Below are 9,652 nucleotides of genomic sequence, written 5' to 3'. Positions count from 1 at the left end.
TTTTTTATAGCATGATTATAATTGGTTTTTTTTTTCATTTCTTTTACTTTTAAAAAAGTGTAAGATTTGATTCAGAAATTTAGTTTCAAGCAGCCAATTATACATGCCATTTTCACATTCTAAATTCTTTCTTCCACTAAAAGTCTATTTTTATACACTGTAAAGTGTCTTCCTATAGCACTGAATTTTGCTAGATTTAACTTTGAGGAAAGTATGTACACAATTCTAGTTGTCATCTTAGATATTAGACATTGATATGTTACTTTTGATTTACAGAAGTAGTTAACAATGTGAAGCCAAAAACCCCATATTCCATTTTGTCTTTTGTTTAGGTATTCTATGCAAACTGGTGTGGATTAACAATACTCTTAATTTGGAACATTTCTGACCAGCTTTTAGCTAAAATACATTTAAAAAATGTTAAGTAGATACATAGGAATAACGAAAACATCAAAGGATATGTTTATTACCTCACTAATGCTAGAGTTTTCTGTTCATACTTTAATCCCTTACAAAAAATAAGAAACAGTGCAGAAAGCAATGGGGGACGCTTTTTTATCATCAATACTGTTGATCTCGAACAGACAACAGGTAACAGTGGCATGTATTTAAGTAAAATTAGTATTTCCATGACTTTACAGATATACCCTCTACAGAGTCCACATCAGTGTTAAATCTCTGCTAAATAAAGGTATACTTTATGTGTAGGCATGTAATTAAACCATGAATTAGAGTGAAATGCACCAACAACACAGGTAACCTTCCAAGAATGAGTCACGAGCTTTTGGTGAGGATTATACTGAGTGCTTACAAGTCATGATGATGCTTTGTGATGCCATTCTTTCAAGGGAGAGGTTCTCTACAGCTCTTGTTTCTACAAAGAAGCGGAACATAAAATTGTCTGCAGATCTTCTGGAGCAGTACGCATGGAGAAAATATATACATAGAGAGACAGATAAAAGGCTGAGCCTTGCTCGTACACTGTGTGTTCATGCCCTTGGGTTATGATTTTCTCTGGAAGAAAGAGGAATATATTCCTTGTGAATGTGCATTTAGTGCATTTCATCTTAATTGAATTCAATAAGAGCTGAACATCACACATGGAACAGATTTAATTTCTAATGGCAAAATCTCTGAAATATTGTAAACATTTAAAAGTCATTCAGTTACATGTGTAAAGGAGAAATTGTTTTTTGTAAAAGTACAAAGAAATAGTTCAAAATCACTCTTTGCTTTTCAAACATCTTTTTAGCCTTATGACCTATACCGGCATTTCTCATAGAGGGAACATGAACTGAATTGTCTGATAAAATTACAGTAATTTAATGCAGCATACTGTAATATTAATAAAGTGCACAACATAGAATTGTGGTGATTAACTTAAATTCCAATAAAGTTGTGTCATTAAGGAGAGTGTACTACATTATGTAATTGGTCCTTCCTCTGTTACAAAAATTATCTTTTAAAATACACAGAAGTATATTAAAACGAAAGCTCCAATTTATCGAATGTATAAAGTGAAGTCTTTAACTTTCAATTATGTTCCATGAAGGGATAATTTCTCAACACCAAGTTAAAACTGAATGGAATCTTTTTCAACTTTACCATCAGAAGGCTCAGAAAAGACAGTGTTTATATTTTTGAATGTGTCCTGATCTTAGAAAACCAGAGAGCACTTATCCTTCTACATGAATACTGGTTCCACAGATGTTCATCAAACAATGATGCAGGGTCAGCTAGAGCGGGCTGCTGCAGCAGCTCTAGCTATTTCTGGTTGGGTTTTGAATATCTCCGAGAATGGAGACCCCGCTGTCTCTTTGTGAAACCTATTTCATTGTTCAACCAGTCTCGTAGCAAAAAAGTTTTCCCTTATGATCATTTCACATTATTGCTTGACTTTGGGAAATTCCTGAAAGAATTCAAGGATATTATGTTTGTGCTGGGGGAGTGGTCCTTGACTTTCAGGAAGATGAATCCAATGATGCAGAGCAATCTTGAGCAGAGTCTAGTGGTAGCAAAAGAACTCTGAGTCCTTAAAACTCGCAAACCATCCATGTCTATCCATAGATAGAAAACACTGCACATTCAGAAGATGTAAGTCTGTTTAGTAACAGTTTTTTCAAGCCTGGACTTGGACTATATTGAGTAAGCAGCCCTTGGCTGTGAAACCCTGGCAGCTGGCAACCAAGTGTCCCAGTTGAGAAGGGGCCAGATTTGCTGCCTATGGTCCTGAGAGGTCAGGGCTGGCTCTCAGGATGCTGAAGCGGGTGAGAAAATTCTTCAGGCTGTTTGATAAGCAAATCTGGTTTGGTCAAAACTGAGCAAAGAAAAGGACTGCTAGCCGTAGACTCTGTGTGCAGAAAAACAGCCACAATCCTTTGCTTCCATAGTGCTAATTGTAACAGAAATAATATTGCTTTACATGTACAATGATCACTTGTTACAAAGGATGTATTTGGCTTTGCCATGACTGTTCCAAACTGCAGGCTTATTGTTATCCTGTGACTTACCTATACATTCATCTTCTTTTCCCTCTCTTTCATTTTAGAAGTGCAAGACCTTGTTCTTTGTGTTATTGTATTTCATCTCACTTTTTCACTCAAATTCTTTCTGTGTGATACTTCAATCCTCCTCTGCATTACTAGTGCCTTTGAACTTTACCAATAACATAACCAGTAATAATTTTTAATGGAGATATTTAAGGAAAATAAATAAAGATTAATTTCAAGTTTGATCTCGAGGGACTGAAACTGCAACCTTCTCCCAGCCTAACAGATCCTCTCTCAATGCAGTATGCTGTTGTCTCATCTGCCTTTTAGTCAATTTTACCAAATGTTTCTTGTTCTCGTTCATGCCTTTTTCACTTATTGAATGCTTTCCTATATAGCACTATTTGCAAGTTCAAATACTTACTATATTTTCCTATTTAGAAAGCAGATGTCTCTATAACGGAAGATAGCGAGATTTCCTCATTTAGCACCTGATAGACAGAAATAGATTTAATTATGCTAGTTTATCAAGGGTGTGTGAACTTTAGACTAGGCAGGAGAAAACCTGTGCATATGTAGAGGTTTCTGTGCTAGTCATGATCAGGCAGCCTCCTGCCTGTAACAAGGGATTTACAAAGAGACTGTTTTTGTCTTTAAAATACAGAAAAAATTAATAATTTACTAAATAAATCCTAAAATACGATGGCTGAGCCTGGGTCAGATAAAGGAAAAAATACTCTGGTTCCTTATTCAGACATTTCCAAAGAAAACACAGAAGTCAGGATTTCACAGGAATTCACAGGATTCCAGGAGGTATACAAGACACCAAGGTGCTTCCTTTAGAAACAGCAACAAGAAAAAAAGCAAATTCCCTCTGACCTGTATGTACTCCATTGTGGATTTGCAACCACCACATTAAGAAGTAGGGATCTATACCAGACATTAGTCTGACTTGTAAAGCTGGAACTGACTCATATAATGAAGTAAAACTTCATATTTATGTGGAAGTTATCTGAATATTTTCAGACATAATAATTCAAAAGATAAGAGCTTGAGCTATGTGTGCTCATGTGGGTGCGTTTATGTATATATACACATATATAAAATGAATATATATGTACATACATATAGATGTGTAGACAAATATATATATAAAAATGTTAAATAACTATTTCAGAGTTAATCCTACCACTGTGGCAGGAGCTTAGTTGAATCAGGGGGATGTATATGCACTCTTTTAAAAAATATTAACTGATTTCACATAGCAAAGGGACGTTAAGTCCATATATAATGTCAGTGTTCATTATTTTAATTAAAATAGTTCAAAATGAAACAAGAAAATAGTGTGAATTAGAAGAGAATTACAGAACAGAGGTATTTTTCATCTGCTCATTAAATATAAAACTACAGCTCATAGAAAAAATAAGTAATAATAATGATGATAATAATAAATTAAATACATTGTGTATCAGTCGGTTGCTCATTTTGAAAGTGAGGAATAAAACCAAGTCAGTACAGTTTGCAAAAGACAACTGTAATGACAGGCCACAATTTTCAACTGTTGTAAGGGCGGCTGGTTCATGTACTCTGCTTAAGAGATCTAAGTTCTGATGAAGCCCACAGTTATTTTTATTTATTAATAAACTTTCCTCATTTCATTATGCTTTTGTGAACTGTTAGAGTTTTCAAAGTAGGCTAAGAATTATTCACAGATGTTCTCAGCTGAAGATTACTTGCTCATCTCTTTCCTTACCACTTTTCTGCAGTTAATAGCATAACTGTACCCTGCAGCTTTCACAATGATCTTCTCACTGTCAAAGCAAAAGTTTCCTACACAAGCCTATGGTCTCCCCTTTCAGATTCACTGCCCGATGCCAAGTTGGTTTTCATTTTAATGAAGCTTTACTTTCCTTTAAAGAAAGAACTCTGAAGAAAGTAGCTGCATATAAAATCCAACACCCAACTCCATCTTCTCAAAAGAGAGCAGAAGAGATCTTCCCCTGGACTGAATCTCCCACTTATTTATCTTCTGTTTTCCCATATTGAGAAAAAAATTTGAACAAATGATGTATGGATTTTAAACCAAATTGAACCAGACCTAGCAGTTTTTTCAACACTTTTTTTCTGGTGGTGGCATAGTAAGATTCAGTGTATTTAGAGGTAGGATTTTCCAGAAGTTTAGAGGAATATGAAGGTTTCCTTCAGAAACTTTAAAACTTTTCAATATAACACATTTGTTCATGAACTAGACTACTCATGGAAGTGAGAAGTCAACAGAAGTAGTAATTTTGTCTTGTTCCTTTCGCATTTAGAATTACTAGCAAGTGCTTGTTATGATTTTTTTTAACTGTGGACTGGAAAGTTTTCAGCATGAATGCAATGCTCACATAGCCATAATTCAGATGTACGAGCAGAAAAATGGTATCATAACTAATGAAAATTTTAATTGTGCACTTTCAAGGCCACAAAAGTGCATACTAGCCACCAAAAATTGATTTGATGTAAGATTTCCTCTTTATTTAATCTACAGAATAGCATAAATTAATTTTCAATATTCATAGTAAAAATTGACATAAACTGTAAATTCTGTGATAGTATTTCTATATAATTTTATTTGCTGTTACTATGGATTGCCAGTAGTGAAGTCGTTAGTTTGATAAATTGTGAGTTTTAAACCTGTTTGGCTTTTTTTGTTAATGTTACTTTCCTTTTCTTTAACCTCTTGCAATGGTGAAAAATGAAACAATTGTCATTAATATTGTTATTAATATTAATTGTTATTACTAATTGTTATTAATAAACCCAAGGGAATCATGCCAGGGCTCATAGGATGATGTGCTAGGAGGACTCTTGCTCTGCCTTCTCAGTGGTGACAAGTGATAAACATATAAGGAGGAATGAAGAGGCAAGGGCTGTTAATGACATTTTAGAAATCACGGAAACACCTGAGAAGGGTCTGGTACAAAATGGGGCCCCACACCCACAAAAAGGTGTTGGGATCATTAGCTCATCTGAAATGCATCTATACCAATGTACAGAATATGAGCAACAGAGGGAGCTTGAAGCCATGATGCAACAGGTTATGCAGGGAGCCATTAGAAGGTTCAAAGCCCAGCTAGAAGTTAATCTGCCGTTGGAGGTAAAGGGCACCAAGAAAAGTTTCTATAAATACATTAACATCAAAAGAAAGACCAGGGAGCGCCTCCATCCCCTACTAGATCCAGGAGTTAATATGGTAATAAAAGACGAGGATAAGCCTGACGTTCTTAATGCCATCTTTGCTTTAGTCTTTAGTAATAGGAACACTTGTACGAGGGAAAGCCAAGAGACAGGGGTCAGAAGAAAATGTGTCCCCTATCCGGGAGGAGATGGTTAGCGACCTGCTGCTCCATATCAATGTGCATAAATCTATGGGGCCGGAAGGGGTACATCCTAAAGAGATGAGAGAACTTGCAGGGGTGCTCACCAAGCCACTGTCCATCATTTATCAGCAGTCTTGGCTGACTGAGGAGGTCCCAACAGAGTGGAAGTCAGCCAGTATAACACCCATATATAAGAAGGGACAGAAGGATGATCCAGGAAATTACAGGCCTGTCAGTTTGACATCAGTGCCAGGGAAGCTGATGGAGCAGATCATCCTGAGTTCCTTTATGCACCACATGCAGGACAATCAGGTGATCAGACCCAGTCAGCATGGGTTTACGAAGGGCAGGTCGTGTTTGACAAGCTTGATCTCCTTCTATGACAGCGTGACTCACTTGTTGGATGAGGCAAAGGCTGTGGATGTCATCTACCTTGACTTTAGCCACGCATTTAACACTGCTTCCCACGGCACCCTCCTAGAGAAATTGACTGCTCTTGGCTTGGATGGGCATACGCCTTGCTGGGCGAAAAACTGGTTGGACGGCCGAGTCCAGAGAGTTGTCATCAATGGAGTTAAACCCAGTTGGCAGCTGGTCACTAGTGGTGTACCCCAGGGCTCAGTACTGGGGCTGCTCCTGTTTAGTATCTTTATCGATGATTTGGACAAGGGGATGGAGTGCACCCTTAGTAAGTTTGCAGATGACACCAAGCTGGGTGGAAGAGTTGATCTGCTTGAGGGTAGGGAAGCTCTACAGAGGGATCTAGATAGGCTGGATCGCTGGGCCAAGGCCAGTTCCATGATCTTCAATAAGGCCAAGCGCCAAGTCCTGCACTTTGGCCACAACAACACACAGCAGTGCTACAGGATTGGGGAGGGGTGGCTGGAGAGCTGCCAGGCAGAGAGGGACCTGGGAGTGTTGACTGACAGCTGGCTGAACATAAGCCAACAGTGTGCCCAAGTGGCCAAGAAGGCCAATGGTATCGTGGCCTATATCAGGAATAGTGAGGCCAGCAGGAGCAGGGAGGTGATCATTCCCCTGTACTCACCTTTGGTGAGGCCGCACCTCGAGTACTTGTCCAGTTTTGGGTCCTTCTCTACAAGAAGGACATTGAGGTGCTGGAGAGGGTACAGAGGCGGGCTACAAAGCTGGTAAAGGATTTGGACCATGTCTCATATGAGGAACAGCTGAGGGATCTGGGGCTGTTTAGCCTGGAGAAGAGAAGGCTGAGGGGAGACCTTATCGCTCCTTACAACTACGTGAAACGAGGTTGTAGCGAGGCCGGGGTCAGTCTGTTCTCCCTAGTAACAAGGGATAGAACAAGGAGAAATAGCCTTAAGCTGCACCAGGGGAGGCTCAGACTGGACATTGGGAAGAATTTCTTGACTGATAGGGTTGTCAGGCATTGGAACAGCCTGCCCAGGGAGGTGGTGGAGTTACCATCCCTGGAGGTGTTTAAGAGACGGGTAGATATTGTACTTAGGGACATGGTTTGGTGGTGTTGATAGAGCTGGGACAAAGGTTGGACTTAATGGTCTTGGAGGTGTCTTCCAACCAAAACTGTTCTATGATTCTATAATCGTATGCTTTGTGCTTGTTTTACCTCAACCTACACACAAAAATTGGATCACAAATGATCCCTGGCATTCTATGATTCTAATATTGTATATTGTAAAAGCAAACTAAAAAGCAAATAGATTGAAGCAAGGAGAATCAAATAAAATTTATAAATGAGATAGCTTCAGATTTTCTTAGCAGTCCGTGCTTAACTTCCCTCTCTGCTTATAAGATTTGTCCCCACATCATGCCTCTGCCTGGGTGTTGTCTGAGCACCAGGGTCTTGAGCAGGGCGTCTTGTAATGGCACTTCCCAAATCTCTTCTGTCAGTTCTTGTCCACTTTGCACAGAACACTTAAATATCCATCGGAGCAGAGGCTGAAGCTCAGGTGTTTCATCAGGATGAGAAGTGCTCTAAGTATTACTTTACAATACCATTCTCACTTTCAATCTCTGTTGTTTAATGACACTCTAAGACTTTCTGCTCTGAATGGGAAAACATCAGCAAGAGGAACTCCATGACACGGAATGTTTTCCCTAGCAAATGGCAGCCCTAAACCAGTTCAGAAGCTGTGTGGGAAACTAAGTTTGGTTTTCAATAAGCTTACAGCAGTACATTTGCCAAAGCTATTGAGTGAGGTAAAAACAGCAGCAGGGTTTTAGAAGTCTGGTTCAATTATCTTCTTTTTCTGATCAAAATAATTTGGTAGATTTTTGGCCAACTGGAAAAAAAAGCGCTGTATATAAATAAGACTTAAAAATTATTTGTAAATCACCCATTTTTGTTCTAGGTAAGTATTACAGTACTCTGAGTAAGCACTGTGTATATGTTAACTACATGTTGTTACTACTAGCAGCGAATTTCTAATCACACTTGATAACACCTGATCTTGCAAACTATTTTGTTAATATTCTAGTGAAAGAATAAAGGATTGTTGGTTCTCTTGGCATTTAAATAATACTGCCATCACAAATTCATGTTTGCAAAATGGTAAAATTCTTTTCCACTGGGTCAAACTTTTTCAAAGCTCAGAGATCCCTTTTCCCATTTGATTATATCAGAATTTCAGCTTTTCTCTAAAAAACAAAGTTCTAGGCTCAGGATACCAGAGTCAAGACTAAGACCTTAAATCTCAAGATCTTAAAATATAATTAAAAAGCCTTTCAAAATTATTACTTTTATCTTCTCCCATGGGTCTGACTCATATTTAAGACCGGTACTACTGAGATGACTTGAAGGACAAAAGAAACAAAGACAGTATCTGGTCTAGCATTTGCAAGAAAAGAGCTGTACAATTCCACTCAATAACTCCTGTGTTTCATTCCAGTTCTAAAAGCCTCAAATTCCTGTCTTCCATGTTGAAAGGAAAACACTGCATTTTTTTGGATGTTTCTAAGACAAAACAAAACAACCACTCTGCCCTGTGGCAAGACGGGCAGGGGGGCAGTGGGTGATACAAATTCATCTGCAATATATGCAATTGAAATGCAAGTGAATGCAATTAGAAAATGTGTTTTTTCTTTGAACTGCTGAATTCAAAATACAGGCCCACGATGTCGTTTTAGAAGCTCTAACCTGACAGCGCAAAGGGAGCACACAGGTCGGAGCAGTCTGCACAGAGAGCGAGCTGTCATGTGTTGAAGAGAGCTGGCTTACACATGCCACTTGTGAAGCCTCTCTGCATGAGGAGGAGGTGTATTTGATGAGCATAACTGGAAAAACAAAACTGAAGCTGAACACCAGTGTACAGGATAGTGTGGGCAAGGTGTGGACAGATACATATGAAGAGCTTAAATGGGTCTGAAGAAATACTCATTATAAACCTTCCGTGAGAGAAGCCTTATTAAAGATTTTTTTGGTTACAGCTCATTGACCCTGAAGTAATTAGCATTAAATATCACTTAGGGAAATTGCTAATCTATGGTATCTGACATGGTGAAAGAATAAAAGAGGAACTCGTTCTGACTCACATAGCTTTGAACTTTCCTTTCTAAATACCACGCAGCTTTCCAATCTAGTAGCAAGTAACCCATGAGGTGAACTCTAGCCCACAGGATAATGGAGTGAGGGACTGGGCTCCTGCCTTCTTAGTAAACAGGGCTACAAAAAGCTGTCACCGTGCATAATTATTTCTTCATTCTGGTCTGCTGAATGGCACTGCTCTCCTGTCTGGCACCCTTAGCAACTTAAGTCGTTGCTGCTGAGAACTCAAAAGCCTAAGGCCTATGATATGTGCTAGCAAA

Source organism: Leptosomus discolor, chromosome 1 (genome assembly GCF_034619465.1).
Source record: "Leptosomus discolor isolate bLepDis1 chromosome 1, bLepDis1.hap2, whole genome shotgun sequence".
In the NCBI taxonomy this organism is placed as follows: Eukaryota; Metazoa; Chordata; class Aves; order Leptosomiformes; family Leptosomidae; genus Leptosomus; species Leptosomus discolor.
The sequence above is the reverse complement of the archived record's forward strand: the minus strand, read 5'-3'. Positions refer to the sequence as shown.